The sequence below is a fragment of the Podarcis cretensis genome, assembly GCF_951804945.1.
Source record: "Podarcis cretensis genome assembly, chromosome: 1".
Taxonomy (NCBI): Eukaryota; Metazoa; Chordata; class Lepidosauria; order Squamata; family Lacertidae; genus Podarcis; species Podarcis cretensis.
The window spans coordinates 38,050,144-38,070,772 of NC_137170.1; the positions used below are offsets into that span (position 1 = coordinate 38,050,144).

The window sequence follows — 20,629 nt, forward strand, 5'->3', positions numbered from 1 at the left end:
ATAAACTGAACCTGATCATACTGGATGCCCAATATACTATGGCTCAAGATGAAAATAATAATAATTCTGCTATGCATTCCATTATACGGGCTCTGTGAGCAATAGGCAATGCTTATTTTGCAAAACATAAAGTCATGTGCATCACTATCCTAAGGTAAACAAGGCAATTGTCAGGGCTTGCCTTGAGTCTAGGAGCATCTAGAAAGACATATCTTACAGAGGGATAAGTGGGCATAGAATCGCAGCCACAAAAACTGTACTTGATGTGGCTCCCCCCCCCTCCCAAAATGTATGCTCATGTCCTTATTTTGCTATGAAAAAACCCGGTATAGTTTACTGCTCTGGGCCTGGCAGGGAGAGGGGAAGTGATAGTTTCATAACATCACTGCTGTGAGCCAATTAGAGCTGTGCACAGCTAGCTTCTGCTGACAAAACTGTTTTCTACTGAGCTGGATCCTGGAAAGATAATTGTCTGATGAGAATGTTCTAACTGCATTGTCACCGCTGTCTCACCATTCAAATTATGTGCGTATACACACTTGTAAGTTAAGTCTGAGGCTGACAACAAGTCCGCCTTAGGGGATGAGAAGGACAGGTTCCAACTCTCCTATTTTTATGAGAGCTCCTTGCATTGAGCCTATAACTGGGCAATGAAGGCATCCTCTCTCTCAATAACCACCTTTATTTAAAAAAAACCCCCAAACATTCTTAAGTAGCGAACACTAGAGAAACATGATGGGAAACAAAAAGAAAAAGATACAAGTCATTGCTTATGAGGCTTACGTGGTGATATCTAACAAGGAGGCAGTGATGGCCACCAACTGGGATGGCTTTCAAAGACGATGGGGAAACTGATGGAGGACGAGGCTATCAATGGTTGCAAGCCATGGTGGATACTTATGTTCTGCCTCCACAGTCAGAGGCAGTTGCTGGAAACAGTTGCTGGGGTGGGGGGGGGGAGAGGGAGTGCTCTTGTGCCTGGGTCCTGTGTGTGGGTTTCTCAAAGGCATCTAGCTGGACACGGTGAGAACAAGATGCTGAACTAGACAGGCCAGTCACCTGATCCAGACGCCTTTTCTCATCTCCAGTAATTATGTGTCCCATTGTCAGGGACTAGACTGAGCAAGAAGGCTAGGAAGTGTCCTCTCGGTCTGCTTGGCTCTTCTCGGAAGAGGAGTGGGAGTGGGAAGGTCCCTTGTCTCCAGCAGTTTCAAGAGGAGAAGGAGACAGGGCTAAATTACAACTGAATGAAGAGTTGCCAAGATACAAGATATTGGTGGTGGAGGAGGAGGAGGGAGTGAGAGAGCAGCCAGCAGAGACCTCCCTGGAGAACCTGGGAGAACCTCCTTACCCAAGGGCTTGTCGATCCCTTCGCATTTAAGAACAAAGACTGCAGAGGAGTGTGAATCCTGGGACTTTCTGTAAGTACCTTTGATGTTGTTGGAGATGAAAGAGGAGGGGCTCAGAGTAGGCAACATCTTCTTTGCATGGAGACATGGATTCTTTGTCTTGCACCCAGATGACTGAATAAAACCCATAAATTCAAACTTGCTGGGCCTTCTTGCCTTTGATACTACTGGGGGAGAGGATCCTCCATGCCTGACACCCATTCTCCTTCCATCCACATGCAACTTGTACCATATTTCCCCCTCCAATTGTCAGTTTCTTTCATCCCTCTTTCACATTCACCTTTTTTTGCTGGAACAGCTTTATTCTCTTATCTCCCTTTCACCTTCTCTTGCCCTTTCGTCTCAGAGGAGGGAGACCTTCTTTCTGTCCTCTCGGCTCCCTGAACCTCTCTGTCTCCTGACCACTTTTACTTGACATGCAAGGAGTTGTTTGTGCTGACATGGGTCCCGCCAAAAAGCTATAGCATGTCTGGGGAACTGGGCAGGCTGTGCCACTGAGGCCCACCTGAATGTGACCCAAGGCTCGCTGGTGAGAAACACTGGTTTAGAGTGCTGCTTTCAGACCAACCAGGAAGAATGATAGTGATGTGTGGTGATTTTTTTGTAGGGTACAGACAGTGTCCCCCCCAACAAATAGGTGCCAGTACTCACCATGAAGTAGTTACAGTAAGTGCCACACTTTTTAACCAAAAAAAGAGGTGCTGGTACTGCATTCCCTTGAGTACCCCTTGAAAAAAGCACTGGGAACAGTTAGGGACAGAGGCACCGGCTTGTGAGGGTGATGGGGGGGGTGTCACACAAGTAAGCATCTTGCCTACCTCCCTAAGCCTGGCAGAAGCTTCCCAGGCTTTGGGAAGAAGGTAGCAGGGCTCTGACAAGATGCTGGAGCCCTCTTGCCTCCTTCCCAAAGCTGGGTGGTCTTTGGGAAGAAGAGGAGGAGGAGGAGGAAGAAGAAGAAGAAGAAGAAGAAGAAGAAGAAGAAGAAGAGTTTGGATTTGATATCCCACTTTGTCACTACCCGAAGGAGTCTCAAAGCGGCTAACAATCTCCTTTCCCTTCCTCCCCCACAACAAACACTCTGTGAGGTGAGTGGGGCTGAGAGACTTCAGAGAAGTGTGACTAGCCCAAGGTCACCCAGCAGCTGCATGTGGAGGAGCAGAGACGTGAACCCGGTTCACCAGATTACAAGTCTACCACTCCTAACCACTACACCACACTGGGAAGGTGGCAGGAGGGCTCTTGGACCCGTTGGAGCCTCGTGCCACCCTCCCTAAGTTGTGCAGAAGTTTCCTGGGTTTTGGGATGGATGCACCAGGGGAACATTTAGGGGACTAGGCTAATCCCCCTAGTCCACTGACTGCACACCACTGAAGAATGGGGTTCAAATTCTTATTCAGCAATGGAGCTCAATAGGTGATCCTGGACTAGTCATTTTTTCTCTGTCTCACAGGATTGTTGTGAAGGGAAAATGGAGAGGGGAAAATGTACACTATTGCCCTGAGTTCATTGGAGAAGTTGCTGGCTACAAATGCAAGTGTATGTCTAAAGGCTTATTCCATTGTTTATATTAATTGCGCTCAGTAAAATGTGTTAACGAATAAATAAAAACAAAGCTATGCACCAAAAACAAAGAGAATCAGAAAGTCATTTTTATGTCAATCATGGGAATGTGTTTGTGCAAAAACGATACTGCAAAAGGTTTTAGGAGAACTGACAATCTTAAAAAAGAAAAAGAAAAAACCTTTGAGCTTGTGTGACTCAGAAGAGGAGCTGTCCTTGTGGAGTACTGTGTTCTTTCCAAATGCCACACTTAAGTCTCTGTACCTACGATATGAGACAGAGATTTTGGCAGAACACAAATATTTGTGAAGTGTGCTCATTAACACCTCAAGGCCATCTGTCAAAGTGATTGACATCATGAAGACAAAGTACTGGTAATTCTTCCTAGGCCCCAGCATATGCTGGAGGTTTCTGGGGGCTCATGTGGCACACCTGACAGATGTGTGAGTCATCTGACACAATGGGCAACATTCATGAGTATTCTATTGTCTCAATTATCACAATAGAGGTGTTAATCCTTTTTCCTCCAAATAATCTTCATTTATGAAAATAGAAAGAACAGATTTTACAAGATAAGAAGATTCAAATTATAAAGCATGCCTATGGTCTATCAGTGAGCCACATTCTGCTAATAATGATGTTTGTGGCATTATGTGAAATGTTATTAAGCAAAATAATGGCTTTCTGAACTGTGCCTTGAGAGAGAAGCTTCACACACTCCCTGCCATGCACTTTGCAAAGCTCCATTAAATGTATCCAGCAAAAAACTAATTGGCACGAATGAGTAACATCAGTGCAAAAGAAGATAGCTTGTCACCTTTCTTTCATGCACCTTGAAGCACTAAGAGGCTTCATTAAACTATCCTGCATTACATTTGAGATTCAGATAAGCAACAAACCAAAAGAAACAATATTTTATTTTCCCATCATTAACTTGTGGGGCAAAAGGAATCTGATGGTCAGAAGATTATTTGAACTGCTCTTGCAGACTCAGAACAATGGCAGTCCATCTAACAGTCCAATCACCTGCATTTTTACTCAGGAGTAAGTCTTTTCAAAGTCAGTGGCGTTTACCCCAAGTAAACATGCACAAGATTGCCCTTGAACAGCCTATCCTACATATTCAGTGGGTCTTACTCACAAGATAGTATGCATAGGATAAACAGCCTTAGTTTCATAAGCTGGCTGTGATGGTGACATCAATCCCTTGTCATTTGACTCAGCACCAGGTAGTAAAAAGTCTTCTTCTTCTTCTTCTCTTCTTTGGCGATCACTCATAGCCAAGTAAGATTGTCTTCCATAAACACGGGTTTTTTTTTTTTAAAAAAATATATTTTATTAAGGGTTTTCTTGTTTTACAGTGTAAGTGTAATGCCTCGTATTTTTTTTTCCCCCCGTGTAACATTCTTACAAATCCATTTCATTTGTTGAGGCATTAGGGGGAGAAGAAAAAAGAAAAGAAAACAAAAAGAAGAATGGAGGGTGGAAGGAGGGGAGATGGATGGGGGTGGGGTGGGGTAGCGGTGTTTCTATTATGCTTAATGTATGTAGTTTGGTGTCAGCATGCTTGTGTTGTTCACTTGTGTTCCTTTGGTGGTGAGAGAGGTTGGGGTTGGCCTAGGATGTGATTGTTTGTTTGTGATTGGCTGTGGTGATCTTTGTTTTCGTGTGTGAGTGAGGTGGGTGGGTGTTTTGGATCAAGTTAGCCATATTGATTTGTATGCTGTTGGTGGATTATTGTCATTGTCCTGTTGGGCTGTGTATGTGATAAAGGGGAGCCATACCGGGGTGAAGGTGTCTTCTTCTGTTTGTCCCCGTGTCAGTTTCAGTTTGTTAGTTAATTTTTCTAGTAGGGCTGTTTCCCATACTATTTGGTACCATTGGTCCATGCTTACTCCTGACAGGTCTCTCCAGTGTCTGGTTATGGTGTTTCTGGCTGCTGAAAGTAGGTGGGTTATGAGTTCTTTGTGGAGTAAATGGGCATTGTTGTCTTGGAAGATGTTTAGTAGGGCCAATTCTGGGGTGAAGTCTAATACTTGCTTTGTTATTTTACATATTTCTTGCATGGCTGTTGTCCAGAATAGTTGGATTTTGGGACACTCCCACCACATGTGGAGGTATGTGCCTGTGGAGGTGCACCCTCTCCAGCATTTTGGTGAGGTTCCTGGGTGTATTAGCGCTAGTTTCCTTGGTGTTAGGTACCACCTGTAGGTGAGTTTCAGTGTGAGTTCTTTTCTTTTCGTTGATATGGATTTAAAGGGGGGTTTAGACCACATTCTGGTCCATTGAGTGGGGTTAATCTCATAGCCTATGTCATTCTCCCATTGTTTTTTGATTGCGTCTAGGGGATTTGCGGGATTTTGGAGTAGTATTTTGTATATTGCGGATACCGTCCCTTTACCATTTCCCTTTGTTGTTAGGAGGAGGTTTTCAAAGGTTGTCAGGGGCCTAGTTGCTGCTGATTTTACTGTTGGGTTGTTTAAGAGGGCATGTAGTTGGTGTTGTGTTAACCAGGGCATTTGGGTGTCTTCTAGTTTGTCTTGTATTTCTTGTGTTGACAAGGGTTTGTTATTTTTATAAAAGTCTATTAGGCGATATAAGCCTTTGGTTCGCCAGGCTTTTATCTGGAGGTTTTGTGCTGCATGGTGGAATAATGGGTGGTACGCCAGGGGGATTAGTGGGGATGGGGTTGGGGATAGTTTGCCTATTTGTGTTTTCCATGCTTTGAGCATGGTCTGTGTGTACCTGTTAAGTGTTGTGGGAATTTTCTTTAGTTTGTTTGGGAGGAGTGGGTATGTTGTGGTGCAGGTATTTTCAATTGTGTCCCTCTCTAGGTGTACCCATTGTTTTGTCTCATCTTCTAGTATGTATGGAATTATATGATGTATTTGGTTGGCAATGTAATATGCTTCTATGTTGGGGATTCCCCATCCTCCTTCTGAGGTGGGGAGGTGCAGGTATTTGGGGCTTATTCTTGGTTTTTATGTGAGAAGATGAAAGAGTGTAGTTTTCTCTGCCAACTGCGGAGTTGGGTTGAGGGGATCCAGATTGGGAGGGTTTGGAATAGGTAGGTTAGTTTTGGGAATGTGATCATTTTGATCATGGCTATTTTGTCTGAGAGAGTGAAATTCGTGTTATTCCATCTCTTTAGGTCTTTGTTAATTTGCCGCCACAGGGGCTTGTAGTTGTGGAGGTACAATTTGTTGGGGTTTCTGGTTATTTGTACCCCTAGGTATCTGAACTTGGTGTGGCAGAGTTTTATTTTGGTGACCTTCGTGAGCTCTTTTTGGGTGTGAGGAGGGGTGTTGAAGCACATAGCTTCTGACTTTGTAAAATTTACCTGTAGGCCCGACACCATTGCAAATTTGTTGAGTTCTCTGATTAGGGAGGTTGCTGTGCTTATGGGGTCTGGTGTTGTCACCATTAGGCCATCTGCAAAGAGCCCTAATTTATAGGTTCTGCCTTTTATTTCCACTCCCTTGATGTCTGTGGCTGCTCGGATGCGGATTGCTAAGGGTTCCAGAGCCAGGATAAATAAGAAGGAAGACAGTGGGCATCCTTGTTTCGTGCCTCTTTGGATAGCTATAGTATTAGAATCCATATTGTTAATTCTGCATTTTGCTGAGGCGTGGGAGTATATTTGTTTGAGGATTTGTAGGAAGTTGGGGCCAAATTTCATGTTAGTTAGTACTGCTAATATGTATTTCCACTCTAAGCAATCAAAGGCTTTGAGGATGTCTAGGGACATAATTGTCAATGGGAGTTTCGTTGCCTTGCTGTGTTCGATCAGGTTCAGTAGTTTCCTGATGGGGTCTGTTATATTGCGGCCAGGGACAAAGCCAGTCTGGTCTGGGGCTATTAACTTGTGTAGGAAGATTTTTAGGCGGTTGGCCAAGATTGATGTGAATATCTTGTAGTCTTGGTTTATTAATGAGATTGGGCGGTATGATTCTACTTTGAGGCTGTCTTTTAGTGGTTTTGGGATGGAGACTATTTTGGAGTGGGTCCAGGTTTTGGGGATGGGGCCCCCTTTTATGATGTCGTTGAATAGGCGGGTCATGTAGGGCATCAAGGGTTCTTTGAATTTCCTATAGAATTCTGCTGTGAAGCCGTCTGGGCCTGGGGCTTTGTGTGGTTTCAGGTTTTTGAGGACCACATCTATTTCCTCTGGGGTGATAGGGCTGTCCATGAATTCCTGTTCCTCATCAGTTAGGGTAGGCATGGTCAGTCCTGCTAGAAATGTTCTGATTTCCTTCTCTGGTGGGTTATGGGAGGTGTATAGGTTGGAGTAGAATTCTGCAAATTCTGAGGTTATTTCTTCAGGGGAGGATGTTATGTTGCCGTCTTTTTTGGTGATGTAGTGTATTCTTGTTTTGAGTGCTTTTTTCCTACATCTATTTGCTAGTAATCTGGAGTTTTCCCCTCCATATTCATAGAAACGTTGTTTAGAATATAGAATGCTGATCATTGTTTTGTTAATTTCTAGGGAGTCTAGTTCTCTCCTTTTTTGTTCTATAAGTTTGAGGAGTTTTTTAGATCCTGTTTGTTTGTAGCGTGTTGAGAGGGCTGTGATGTCTTGTTCTATTTTGCTAATTTTTGAGGAGGTTTGTTTTTTAAGGAATGTTTTCTCTTTTATGCAAGCTCCTCTGGTGACCGCTTTCATTGTGTCCCATAGGAGGGGGGTTGTTATATTGTCTACATCCTTTTCCTTGAAGTAGTTTTGGAGGGTTTTTGTGAGACTCTCTCTAATTTGTTTGTTTGTAGTTAGGATGGGACTGAAGGACCATGATGGAGTGGTTTGTGTTCCTTCTCCTATTTTAACGATGATTTCTACTGGGGCGTGATCTGTGATTTTAATGTTACCGATGTTTGTTGATTCCACTGAGGGGATCAGACCCTGTGTGAGTAGAATGCTGTCCAGTCTGGACACTGTATCATGACGTCCCGATTGGAATGTATGGCTGATGTCTCCCGGGTTTTGCTCACTCCAAATGTCGTAGAGACCCCTGTTTTTTAGCATTTTTAGTAACTTGTAAGAGTTCCTAGTTGTTGGGGGTTTCCTTTGGAGGAAGGTTGCCCATGGGGTTGTAGGGTGGATATCTTTCAGGGATATACCTTTCATATTTAGATTGAGGTCCCCTCCTAGGATTGCTTCCCCTTCAGAGAAGGAGAGGAATTTGTTTAGTGTCTTCTGGAAGAATTCTAATTGTTTCGCGTTTGGGGCATATATGGAGCCAATTGTCAGTTTGATTTTACCATCTGGTGTCCCTTTAGCGAAAATGAATCTGCCTTTTTTGTCCCTGAGGACTGTTGTGGCAGTGAAGTTCAGGTCTCTACTGAGTATTATGGCTACACCGCGAGCTTTCCCTGAGCCTCGTGCGACCCACTGCTGACTGAAGCGGGGGTCGCTCAGGAGTTTGCTGCCTTTGGGTGGGTTGTGTATTTCTTGTAGGAAGGTGATGGGTGGTTTCATGGTGTTTATGTATGAGGTGATGCGTTTTCTTTTGATGGGGTTTCCCAGCCCCCTCACGTTTAATGTAATTGCTTTTAGGTTAGCCATCTTGCTTATCTATTATGTGGGGCGATTCCCTGCCAACCCGTTCGGGTTGTCTTGTGTCTCTCTCTTCGTGTTGTTTAAAGAACCAGTGGGGTTGCGCTGACCTAGGGTGTGGTGGGTGGGGGGCTAATGGGATTAGAGTAAGATTTGGGTTAAAGAGTAGGGGGTAAGTTGTAGAGAGTTTCCTATATGTAGTCATATAGGTGTTTGTTTGGGGTATTTTGGGCCATCTGGCATTTAGCCGGTTGGTCCTAGGTCTCAGCTGGTGTGGAAGGCCGTGTTCAAGGACAGGCCATCCCCCCTGTTGTTTGCGAGAGGGGGAGATCAGTGAGACAGTGTGAAGTGACTTTGTAACGTCGCTGTCAAGTATAAGGTTCATGAGCAATGTTGCCAATGTTATGAGCAACATTGTTGGTGTGTTGGTGTGTGGGTGTGGGTGCTGGTACGCTCTGGTGCCACCATAGTGCTGGTTGGGTATCAGATTTTAGCCTGATTGTGGGTTGTGTTATTGAGGTTGGAGGAGTTGTTTTTCCTTAGTATGGAGTATGGGAATGTTGAAGGTGTAGGTGATGGGGAATGTGGTTGAGGTCGTCTGGGCTGGTGTTGGGGTGGGGATTTCTGTGGGGGTGTGGGGCTGGGGGGATGTTGATGGTGTTAAGTAAATCTATGTTTTTGGGGGGGAGAGAGGGGGAACGGGGGGGGGGGATCACCAGTCCTTCAGTTTGTGGCTTCATTCAGCTGCGGTTGTTGTTGTTGTAGGGTTGTCCATCTGCGATGAATTGGTTTGGTTAATCTTGGTCTGGTTTCTTGTGTCGTATGGCCGGCGGGGTGGTTCTGAGCATGATGCTTGTCTGTATTGGTTTGCGTTGTTGTGCCGCTTCTGTTGTTTCCTTTTCTTCTTCTCTACCGTCGTCCAGTTGTTTGCTGTTGTTTCCTCGTGGTTGGGGCTGTCACTTGGTGGGTTTGTCGGTTGCCATTCCGGTGGGAGGTCGAGTTCAAGGTTCTTTAGTAGTTGTAGGGCCTCAGATATGTTGGTGGCCGTGTGTTGTGTTGTATTAGTTGTTACAATGAGGCGGAAGGGGAAGCCCCATCGGTATTTGATCCCGGCTTGTTGGAGACGCTGGGTGAATGGGCGCAGGCTTTTCCTCCGGTTTAGGGTATCCTGGGATAGGTCCTGTAGGGCCAGAATGGGGGTTTCTCCATATCGAAGGTTGGTTGAGTTTCTGAGGTTGTTCCATACCTCTTCCTTCTTTTTGTAGCGCGTGAAGCATACAATGATGTCTCTTGGGGGGGGGGGGCGCTGGGTTTTGGCATGGGTTTTAGGGCTCTGTGAGCGCCCTCTCCAAGTCATCTGCCTCAAGTTTCAGGCCTGGGATTGTGTTTTTTCAGCCAGCGTATAATTAGGTCTGCTGGGCTTTTCTCCTCTGTTTTTTCAGGAAACTTGCGGAAGCGGATGTTACAGCGTCTATTGCGATCTTCAAGGTCGGCTTGCTTAATTTTCATCTCTCTGTGTTCTGCTTCCATTTGGGTTTACCAGTTCGTCCAGTTTCTTGTTCACACGTGCGTTCTCCTCCCGGTATTGCTCTATTATTCTTTCTTGCATTTGGTTCTTGTTCTCTAGAGCTTCCACTTTGGAGGTTAGATTGTTGATTAGTGCCTGCATGGGAGCCATTGTGGCCTTCAGTGTTTCTTCTAATCGTGCTTCTAATCTTGCTTCCATTTCCCTCAGATCTCGTTTCGTTACTGGGTGGTCGTCATCTTGAAGGGGAGTTACGGTATTGGCATTGTTTGCCATCTCCCTGGTTGGTGTCATCTCAGTCTCCCTAATGGTTTTGGTTTGAGGTTGGCTTGGCATCCTCTTGGAGTAGGGCGTGTGGTGGTTAGGAGTTGTGGCAGTGGTGATTCCTGGGTATTGTTGGGTTGCTGGGCTGATCAGGCGTTGCCGGTGGCTTTTACAGAGCGTTTGGATTAGGTGGTCATTTGTTTCACTTCTAGCCTGTGTTTTTAAGAACTTGTCTAGAGTTTCTGTGGTTGCCTCAGCGTTGCCGCCAAAGCGGGGGGGGGGGGGCAGGTAAGTAGAGATGGGTAGACTAACGGACAGACAGTTCATATAAGGGGGAGGGGTTAGCAGGTAGAGATGCAAGAGATTAGAGGGGTGGGGCCAGGGAAAATATGTGTTTAGGAGGGGGTTGTATATACCCAAAAAGGGTATTGGGGGTCCGGTTAAGGTGGAGGTTGGGGTTGGGGGTGCGCTCAGAAACAGAGACAGACAAATAGGCTATATGTAAAGGGTGGAGGGAGAAAAAAGGAAGAAGAAGAAAGAAAGAAGAAGGGGGAGACAAAAAGAGAGTTGAAAGAGAGAGGAGAGATAGTACAGTAATATTGGCGGTATTAGATTGCCGCAGTAGTTTTAGCTATAGTATGAGGGGGGCAAAGTAGGATATGGTGATATGAATGTGTGTATGTGTTTCCTTTAGGGGAAGGGGGGGGGATGGAGAGAGGGAGGAGGAAGAGAAAAGGAGAGGAGGAGGGGGAAGGGTGGGAAAAGGAGGGAGAAGAAAAGAGAGGGGGAGAGAAGGGAGGGGGAGGGAGGGTGAGCTGTGGCAATGGTATGGGGGGGGAAGTCTTATTTTAAAAGAGGGGGTGGGGGGAAAGGGCTCCCCCCTCAAAAACAAGCTGACGAACAGGCTAAAAAGGGGGTGTTGATTTTAAAAGATAAAGGGGATAGAGAACAAAATTGGGGATGGAGAAAGGTGGGATAAAAGGAAAAAATAAAGGGGGTGAAGGGAGAGAGAGAGGAGAGAAAAAAGGGAGAGAAAAATAAACGGGGGGGGGGAGTATCAATAGCAATAGCAGTGATATGGAGGAAATTTTTGTTTAAAAAGAGAGTGGTGGTCGTGGATGGGGGTGAAAGATCCCCCCCTCAAGAACAAGCTAACAAATAGAATAGAAATAGAAATAGAATAGAGGGGGGGGGGGTTGTGTTTTTTTTTAATATATATAAAAAAAGAAACCTATTTCCCCCTAATTATTGTTATTATTTTCTGTTTGAAAAAAGTAAGGGTGGCTGCTGCAGCAGTGGCCCCTCTTTTAAAAAGAAAAATGATCAAAGTAGGTATATGGGGGGGGGGGATAAAAAAAGGACTTTTTTTAAAACAAAAAAAAGGGAGAGGGGGAGGAAGGGGTTAAAAAAGGATATATATTTTTTCTTAAAAAAAGGGGGGGAAGAGGGTAGTTTCTTCCTTTCTGCGATCTCCTTTGTCATGCGGTTTTCCTCTGTTTTCCGGAGGGGTAGGCTCCCGTCGGCTCAGCCACGTGTTTTTTCGGAGCCTGTTTTTTCGGAGCCGTGCTCACCTACCTCTCCTCTTCTTTCCCGTCGGCAGAGATGGGGGGCAGCAGCGGTAAAGTTGGGGCTCTTTTTTCTTTCTTTCCTTTTCTCCTTCTTTCCCCCTTTTCTCTTCTTTTTCTCCCTCTCTGCGTTGGCTGCACTGTCCTCCTGGTTTTGGAGCTCCTCTTAGCTGTTGGGGGGGGGGTGGTCGGGTGCCTTTCCGGGTGCCTTTCCGGCTCAATCTCAGTCCTGGGGGGGTGTTTTGGCTCCTTTGATGGACCCCCAGGCACCCCCAATTCCTCTCTGCTGGCAGTGCTGGCGGCGGCAGTCCTGGGAGTCCGGGAGTCGGCCAGACAGAGCCTTTTACTCTGGCTGGCTTCAGGAGCTCTTTTCTGCTGTTGCCCATAAACACAGTTTTAACAATGAGTCTGTGACTGTGGAGGCCAATTCTGGATCCACACATCCTTCCACAGTAGGGACATTGGTTTCCGGGTGGCAGTTGGTGGATTTGCCAAGTGTGCCTTCCTCTTGGCACATTTCTCCCTTGTGTCCTGAGTTCAAGTGTCTTCAAAGCCCATGATGCCTTTGGTAAAGGCTGTTCTCCAGTTGGAGCGCTCTCAGGCAAGTGTTTGCCAATTGCTGGTGTTTACACTATATTTTTTTATATTTGCCTTGAGACAGTCTTTAAACCTTTTTTGTTTCCCTGACAATAGAAGTGATGCTTTTGCCTATCATAGCTAGTGGCCACCGATAGGCCTTTCAATCCACATGCTCATCTAGACTCCTTCAAAGGCATTTTTACCAGTTGCCAAAGAGCACCCTGTGACAATGTGTTCTGCAGGTTGATTGTGGACTGTGTACAGCAGTGCTTGGTTTTATTTAAATTAAGCCTGTCCAGTGGATGAGCCTGAGTTTTTGCATTTTAAGAGAATTAATAGTTTTCACAATCTATTCTCTGCCCCATGATTCATGGTGTTTTAAGGCTCTATCATCAGCTCCACTGATCAGAGCTGTTTGGTGCATCACAGGAAGTGACAGAACAGGAAATGTCAGACATTTGTTCTTTTTTATGCTTCTACTGCAGTTCATGAAGGCAGAATGGCCACATCTGCTCTATAGGAAGAAGTGAGCAGTTTCTCTATTTGGAGCACATGTACTGAGATGCACCCTTGCTTCCTGTTTTGCCACTTCCTCCAACATGCAAAAGAGCTCCCACTCATGGGTTGTGTCACAGTAAACATCTAGACTAAAAATGCAATGGCACAACTAAAATGCTACTGAAAAACACAAAAAACCCAACCCCAACCCAGAATGAAAAGAAAAGCAATTTTCAAACTTGCGACAACTTCGGAACCAATTCACAGAATATAATGAATGAATATCTCAATTAGCCTGGTGCCTACAAAACAACTAAGATGTAGTCATCCAGCTTGACAGTACATTTGTAAATACTGCCATTCTAAATAAATTGATTGTCTCCTATACCTTGTGATGATTCTAACAATTTGGGAGCGGGGTGGGGTAGGGGAGCTAAACAAAAAGCAAATCATCACTTTATATATTTCACATATTCCCCTCCCCCCTAACATGTAATCTTAAAAACAGGCAAATTAAAATTAGATTTTGCTCAAGTTGTTATTGCTGCACCACCTAGAAGTGATTTGAAGGTGAATTTATTCTGTGGTGGACATTATTCATTTACCTACCTATTGCAATAGTACATCTAACTTCATGAGGCAGGGCCAGTTATCCACAGGCCCCAACCAACCAACCAACCAACCAACCAAACCATGCAATCTCCATAAGTGTACACCACAAGAGGAGGACACATGGAAGGACCACAGAAAATGTCTAGGATGAAAATAGACCCAGGAGTCTCCTGCCATATGCATGCCAGCAATATGTTCTTCTTAGTAAATAGTGTATAGGCAAGAAGGGGTTGGTAATCCCATTCTTATAGTGGCCAACCCGTGGGAAATTGTGATGCACTGGCATGGACTGATTGGACTGGTGGGAGGAACCAGCTGAAGAACCACCAAGGGAAGAAGGCTCAGAGCCAGGGAGTGGTGGTGGATAGAGGGAAAAGAGGAAGAAAACTGGGAAGAGGAGGTGTTGGAAGCTGAAGAGGTAACAGAGCTTAGTGAGCTGGGAGACTGTAAGGTAGAGAGAAGTCTAGAATCAGAGGCAGAAGCTGAAGCAAGAGAGGAAAGAGGCCAAGAAGCAGAGAGGATTCAGGCTGGTGAAGAGTTATGGGTGCGTCTCCCTCCTGCTGCAACAAACTCCCCTCCCCTCCCAGAAGCAGGAGAAGCATGAATCCCTGGTTTGCTGCATGCTGGGGAGTCTCCAATTGGTTGGAAAATATGTGGAGGGGATGTAGATGGCTGTGGACTTTTGGTCTGCGTAACTGATACTCAGTCAAGTCTGTGGAGATTGTGTTTTTGCTAATAAAGAGTTAACTCCAACTTGCAACGGCATGATTAACTGTGGGCTCACTCTTTGACAAACAATTCTTCAAATAAAACAGGAGCACAAAAAGCATATATTAGGGAAAGTGCTGTTCAAAACAAAATTGCATCAGGGAACATTGCTTGTAATAAATGAAATATTTAGAAAAAAAAATACAAAATGGCCTTATTTATTTATATAACACCCTTTACCCAAAGATCACATTTATTGGTGTATTGTGATAAATATGTTCACAAATGTATATGAATTTTTGCATGGAGCTTTTTTAAAAAAAATAAAACAAAATAGCTAATTGATATGAAAATAGGGTGAACTGAACTGAAAAATGGAAAAATGAGAAATTGAGAGAAACTGCACCATCTTGAAGGACTAAATGCTGTAGTCTTTTTTATTATTATTAACCTATGAACCTAATAAATTCCTAGCCAGTAATTCATGCCCTGCCCCAGCTTAACTGTGTAGAAAAGAAAAAAAGTTGAAAATATATGAGTTAAACTTTTCATATAAAAGCTCATCACTATTATGAAAGAGGGATTCGAGTGTATGCTGGAAATGTAGGCTTCACAGTTAAAGTAGGTCCAAATGCTCTGTTGTCCTAGTGCAACAAATCCACTTTCAAAAACCAACTACAGACGTTTTGCAGTTAGGAAAGTGACAGAATGCAATGAATGATTTAATGGGAAGATGTATAAATACCTCACAAGCAAATCAGGATGAAAACAGTACTCAATAAAGAGCAGACTTTGGCCACATTCGCAACATACATTTAAAGCACTATGATACCAGTACTAGCTTCCTGCAAAGAATTTTGGAAGCCGCAGTTTTTTAAGGGTGCTGAGAGTTGTTAGGGGACCCCTATTCTTCTCCCAGGGCTACACTTCCCAGAGTTCCCTGGGGAAAGGGATCAATTGTTAAGCCACTATGGGGATTGTAACCCTGTGAGGGGAATCTAACAACTCTCAGCACCCTTAACAAATGACAATTCCCACAATTTTGGGAGGAAGCCATGACTGCTTAAAGTAGTGTCATAGTGCTTTAAAGGAATAATGTGACTGTGGTCTAGGTCTAACTTCTGTGGAAGCATTGTGCAAGCAAATCAGAATAAACACTCAAAAAACCTATCACGTGGAGGAGCCCTAGGTGCCAGTGACCTGAGGTTTTCATGCAGCCCAATGAATTATAAACACTTTGCACCGGCTATGCACCGGGAAGTGATGCGTTAAAGCCGTCAAACACATGTTTATTTCATGCTAAACGGTAACCTTGACTGCTCCGTCAAAGTCTCTAGCTCCTTATCTTTCACCACTTTCTCAAAGACAGCCAACATTTTTTCCCACTGACTGCCCTTGAATAGGCAGTTCTGTCAGATGGCGAGGGAGCTGTGGCGGCAATGCGCTAAGTGAGCTTTTTTGTACAGGTCATTAATAGGCCGAGTACCTTGCGCGGAAGCCGGAATCTATTGGTTGTGCTTTGTTGCTTCAGATAAGTGAGCATCATGATCTTGCTCCTTGTTCTCAGACTGTTTCGCATCATTTCCTGTGGAAAACAAGCCTGTTCCACTTCACAGCAACACAAAGTAAGATTACAGGATGCTTGAAAATACATTATGGGCTTGATTCATCCCTGCCGGCATGTTGCAGCTCCTGTGCCAGGTTGGGCAACTGCGCCTGAGGGAGGCTGCTCATTAAATGCACTGCTAGCTTCTCCAAGGAGTTTAGTGGAGGCAGATCAGCCTTGATTTGCAGACTGGTCTCGATAAGGACCTGTTCACCTGATCCTGTGCTCCTTAACCTGCATCCTGCATCTAAACCAGAAGTGCAGTAAGAGATCAAAGGGGACAGCTTGCAAAATCAGAAACTCCATTGCAGGGCAATGGCGTCCAGGAAGATGATGCAGCCAAAACAAGACCCATAACTTTAGGAAAGTTGTTCCCAAACTTTCCTCCCTGCAGATGACTTGAACATTGCTGAAGGTCTTGGCAGACCACTTAATGACTTTTCTGCCGGTGGTTGTGCTAGATGATTTTTAATTGTATTTTCACAGACACACCATGTTACAAGTGAATGAAACTTGACCCTCCGGTGGCACAACGGATCAGTGTGTCTGGTTGTTGACCAGAAGGTTGGTGGTTTGAGCCCACCCAGGCACAGCTGTGGACAGGATTCCTACATTGCAGGGGATTGGACAAGATGACACTTCTAACTCTACAATTCTATGATTCTAAGTCATGACCACTGGTGGTTCTCCAACCATATCGTCTGGGAGCCCCAATTTTAGTTCATGAGAAGAGTCTGCTCCAGCATCCTGTTTTCACAGTGGCCAACCAGATGCCTATGGGAAGACTGCAAGCAGGACCTGAGCACAACAGGAAGAGTTGCTAAGACCACTAGGCCTCAGCTGTGGTTTATTTTCTTGAATAAAGATTTAACTTCACTAGCCTTGGGTGATTTATTTGTTGTTGTTGTTGCTGACCTACGCCTGACTCAAGCCCTGACAACATGCTACTAGGCTAGGTTCAAGATTTTTGTGTTAATTTGTAATACAGCTTTGGTCTACGATACCTTAATGACAACCTGATACTTTATATTCCTGAGATGTTCAGGGGAGTCACTGTCCATGCCTTGCATGGGTCATAGTCACATGGAGCCACACATTCAGCACTGTGGGTCCATTTCTGAGATCAGACAGGCCTTCTTCCCTGTTGAACTTCCAGTGTTTGGTGAAGACATTAAAAAATTCCAGTAGGCATTTTAAGTCAGCTTTCTGATTCATTTGAACTGACTCCCTCCACTTTATTCCTGTTCTTTTTCTTTTTCTTTTAATTCTATTGTACACAGCTTAGATGCTACAGTGTTCAGCAGGATGCAAATTGTGGAAATAAATGACATGTGAAGGCACAATTCCAAGCAGAATTACTAGATGGTGTTAATGTAAATTAATGTGAGTCATATCCCCAGAGGCGGGGTGTATGTGTGCCTTTCTCATGATTCAGCAGCATTAGAGAGAATCAGGCTGAAACTGATGTGGCTTTGAGACTCCTTAAGGGTCCAAACTCTTCTTCTTCTTCTAATATCCTTATGTCATCCACCTCCTCACTCCCTCTATGCAATTTTCCTGTATTAAGGCTTGGGCCAGAACAAGGGCAAATAGGACAGAAAGGGAAGGATGATGTCTCAGTATAAGTCCATTGGTCCACCTAAGCCAACGGTTGCCAACCTTTCTGGGTCTGCTTGCACAGTAGTGCCATGGGTGCACCACACATGGCCCACAAACTCCCTGCCAGCAATTAAGCTTGGAAAAAGAGTTTTAGCTTTATAGTGAACGCTCAGGTAGCGAACATGATCCATGTGGGACGCACGTTTGCAACCCACAGTGTTTGCAACCCGCAGGGGTGCGTCTGCGCAAGCGTGGGTTGCAATTTGGTGCTTCTGTGCATGTGCAAAGTGTGATTTAGCGCTTCTGCGCATGCCCGACCCCTGAAAACCGGAAGTAACCTGTTCCAGTACTTCCGGGTTTTGGTGGGTCCGTAACCTGAAAAAACGCAACATGAAGCGCCTGTAACCCAAGGTATGGCTGTATTTCAAGACTCTCCCCCTGCCCCCTGCTGCTTTTTGCTGGGTTATCTTCCCTTCTCAACTGTAAACATCAATAAAATGGGCTTGGAAAAAAGATAAGCTTGTGGCAAGTGGGAGGGTGGGGGATAACATACCACGAGTCACAGCTGGTGTTAGGGACTGGGCAGAGGAGGAATGGTGGGGGACTGCCTCCCCAGCTTGACCCTTCCAGGGAGGAGGAAGAGGAAGACAGTATAGATTTACAACAGGGGGGTTTGAGGGAGGTCACAGCTCAGAGGCAGATGAGGGGAAAAGTTGGGAAATAATGGGAGAGGAGTAGGAGGAAGTGGAAGCGGAGTGATAGCTGATGAACACAATGTGATTGGAAAGACATTCTAGAACCAGGCGAGCCTTGAAAGTAGGAGAGCAAAGAGCTCAAAGACAGAGGGCACTTAGCAGCAACTGTAGAACTGACGAATGAGTAAGTGGGAGAGACGGGGGTGGTGAGATTCACTCGGGACAGCGCCATTATCCAAGAGGCTGCGTTCTATAGCCTCTCTCTAAATATTGAATAAAAAAGGAGAGTAAGCAACCTTTCCTTGTCTTTATACTTTCCTGGGCAACCAGCCAGGACAGCTGGCTGCACCCACACAACAATTAGGTTAGGAAGAAAAACCCTTCTGTTAGCTGCAATAGGCTTCTTCCATTCCTAACTATTAACAGGGAACATAAGAAGAGCCTACTGGATCAGGCCGCCGATGGTCCATCTAGTGGAGCATTCTGCAATCGCAGTGGCCACCATGAAACCCTCAAGTGGGACCTGAGCAGAAGATCACACTCCCCAGTGGTATTTTTCAGCAACTGGTATTGAGAAGCATTACTGCCTCTGACCATGAAGGCAGAGCATAGTCATCATGGCTACTAGTCTTCTCCTCCATGAATTTGTCCATTCATTCATTCATTCATTCATTTCTTTTTTTTTTTAATAATTTTTTTTATTAATTTTCCAATTTTTAACAAACACAACAAAAACAACATGGAAACAAACACAAAAAACCATAATTTCTTAACCTTATTTCCATAAGCCTCTTTTCTCAGACTTCCCCATACCTTCCCCTTTTTGCATCCTTTTATTTTTAACAATTATTCAACAACCCTTTTAGCCAATTAAATATAAATTCATTCTCCTTTTCAATTTCACCCTAAATCAAACAAAATTTACCGCTGTAATTCTACGTCTTCCTCTCCCTTAGCATTTTAGCACTCCTCAATTTTATAGTAGCTCTTAAGATATATTTTAAACTTCTTCCAGTCTTCTTCCACAGTCTCTTTCTCTTGGTCGCGGATTCTGCCGGTCATTTCTGCCAGTCCCATAAAGTCGATCACTTTCGCCTGCCATTCCTCCAGCGTGGGTAGCTCTTGTGTCTTCCAATACTTTGCTAGAAGAATCCTTCCTGCCGTAGTAGCGTACAAAAAGAAATTTTTATCCTTCCTCGGCACCAGCTGGCCGACCATACCCAAGAGAAATGCCTCTGGTTTCTTATGAAAGGTGCATTTAAGTACTTTCTTAATCTCATTATAAATCATTTCCCAGAAGGCCTTAATCTTTGGGCTGGTCCACCAAAGGTGGAAGAAGGTACCTTCAGTCCATTCATTCATTCATTTCAATTGTGTGCTGCTTTTCCACACACAAAAGAAATATGCTCAAGACAGCTTGCAACAAAGAAAGAGCCATGTATTTCAAACAGATACGATTAAGACAATTTCATAATAACACAGCAAAACAACAGAGAATATAACATACCAACCCTCCCCCCCAATTCCAATGCTTTAAACGTAACAAGATTGCTTAAACAACATGCAGCACCCAATAGCGAAAAAGAAGAAGGGAGCTTCACAGTTTCACCTTAGTCTTGGAAATATTCCTGCCATGATGTTCCTCGTAGCTCCTCGACTTCAGCAGCTTCTTTTCAGGCTTCCAAGGCCAAGGGGTAGAGCAACTGGCCCTCCCAGCTGGTAGCCATCAGTGCCTCCTGTAGGGGTGAGTGCCATAGTTCAAGAATGTAAATGACAGGGAGGATGTGACCCTGTGGTTTCTAGGGAAAGCCTCTCCAAGTGCATGAGTGACCACGGGCACAGTGTTGGTTACCCATCATCTAGCCCATACCATCTACTCTGAGTGGCAGCAGCCCTCCAAGGACTTTGGCAAAAGTTCTCTAGCATTGCTAGCTGGGTTCCTTTTAATTCAAACCCAGGGATTGATCCAAGGACCTGAAACGGGCATTACACATGCTATACAACTGAGCTTTGGTCCTTTCCTAAGGTAAGGCCTTCTGGGTAGTGGAGCCCCCAGTAAAACTCCCTCCCTTCAGATGTCAAGGAGATAAAGAGCTACATAACTTTTAGAAGACACCTGAAGGCAGCCCTGTATCGGGAAGTTTTTAATGTTTGATGTTTTACTATGTTTTATATATGCTGTAAGCAGCCCATAGTGGCTGGGGAAACCCAGCCAGATGGGCGGGGTATAAATAATAAGATTGTTGTTGTTATATGATGATGATGATGATGATGATTAGCTTAACAAAGACAATGCAGCAACAGTAGCCTGATCTGAAGGGAGGGACACCAGCCAATTTTATTTAATATTCATATTCCACTTTTCCAACAACCATGTTGAGCTTGAAGTAGCTCCTAGTAATAACAACAGCACTGACAATTCACAAATGTTGCAAGCACTATAATAATAAAAAACCAC

The 20,629-nt window shown here is 44.6% G+C and overlaps 1 long non-coding RNA gene across 2 annotated transcripts in view; it reads left to right on the forward strand.

The window, feature by feature from the left end:
• LOC307204248 overlaps window positions 1-20,629 on the forward strand; it is a 163,221-nt gene that overhangs the window by 40,144 nt on the left and 102,448 nt on the right. The window lies entirely within an intron of this gene.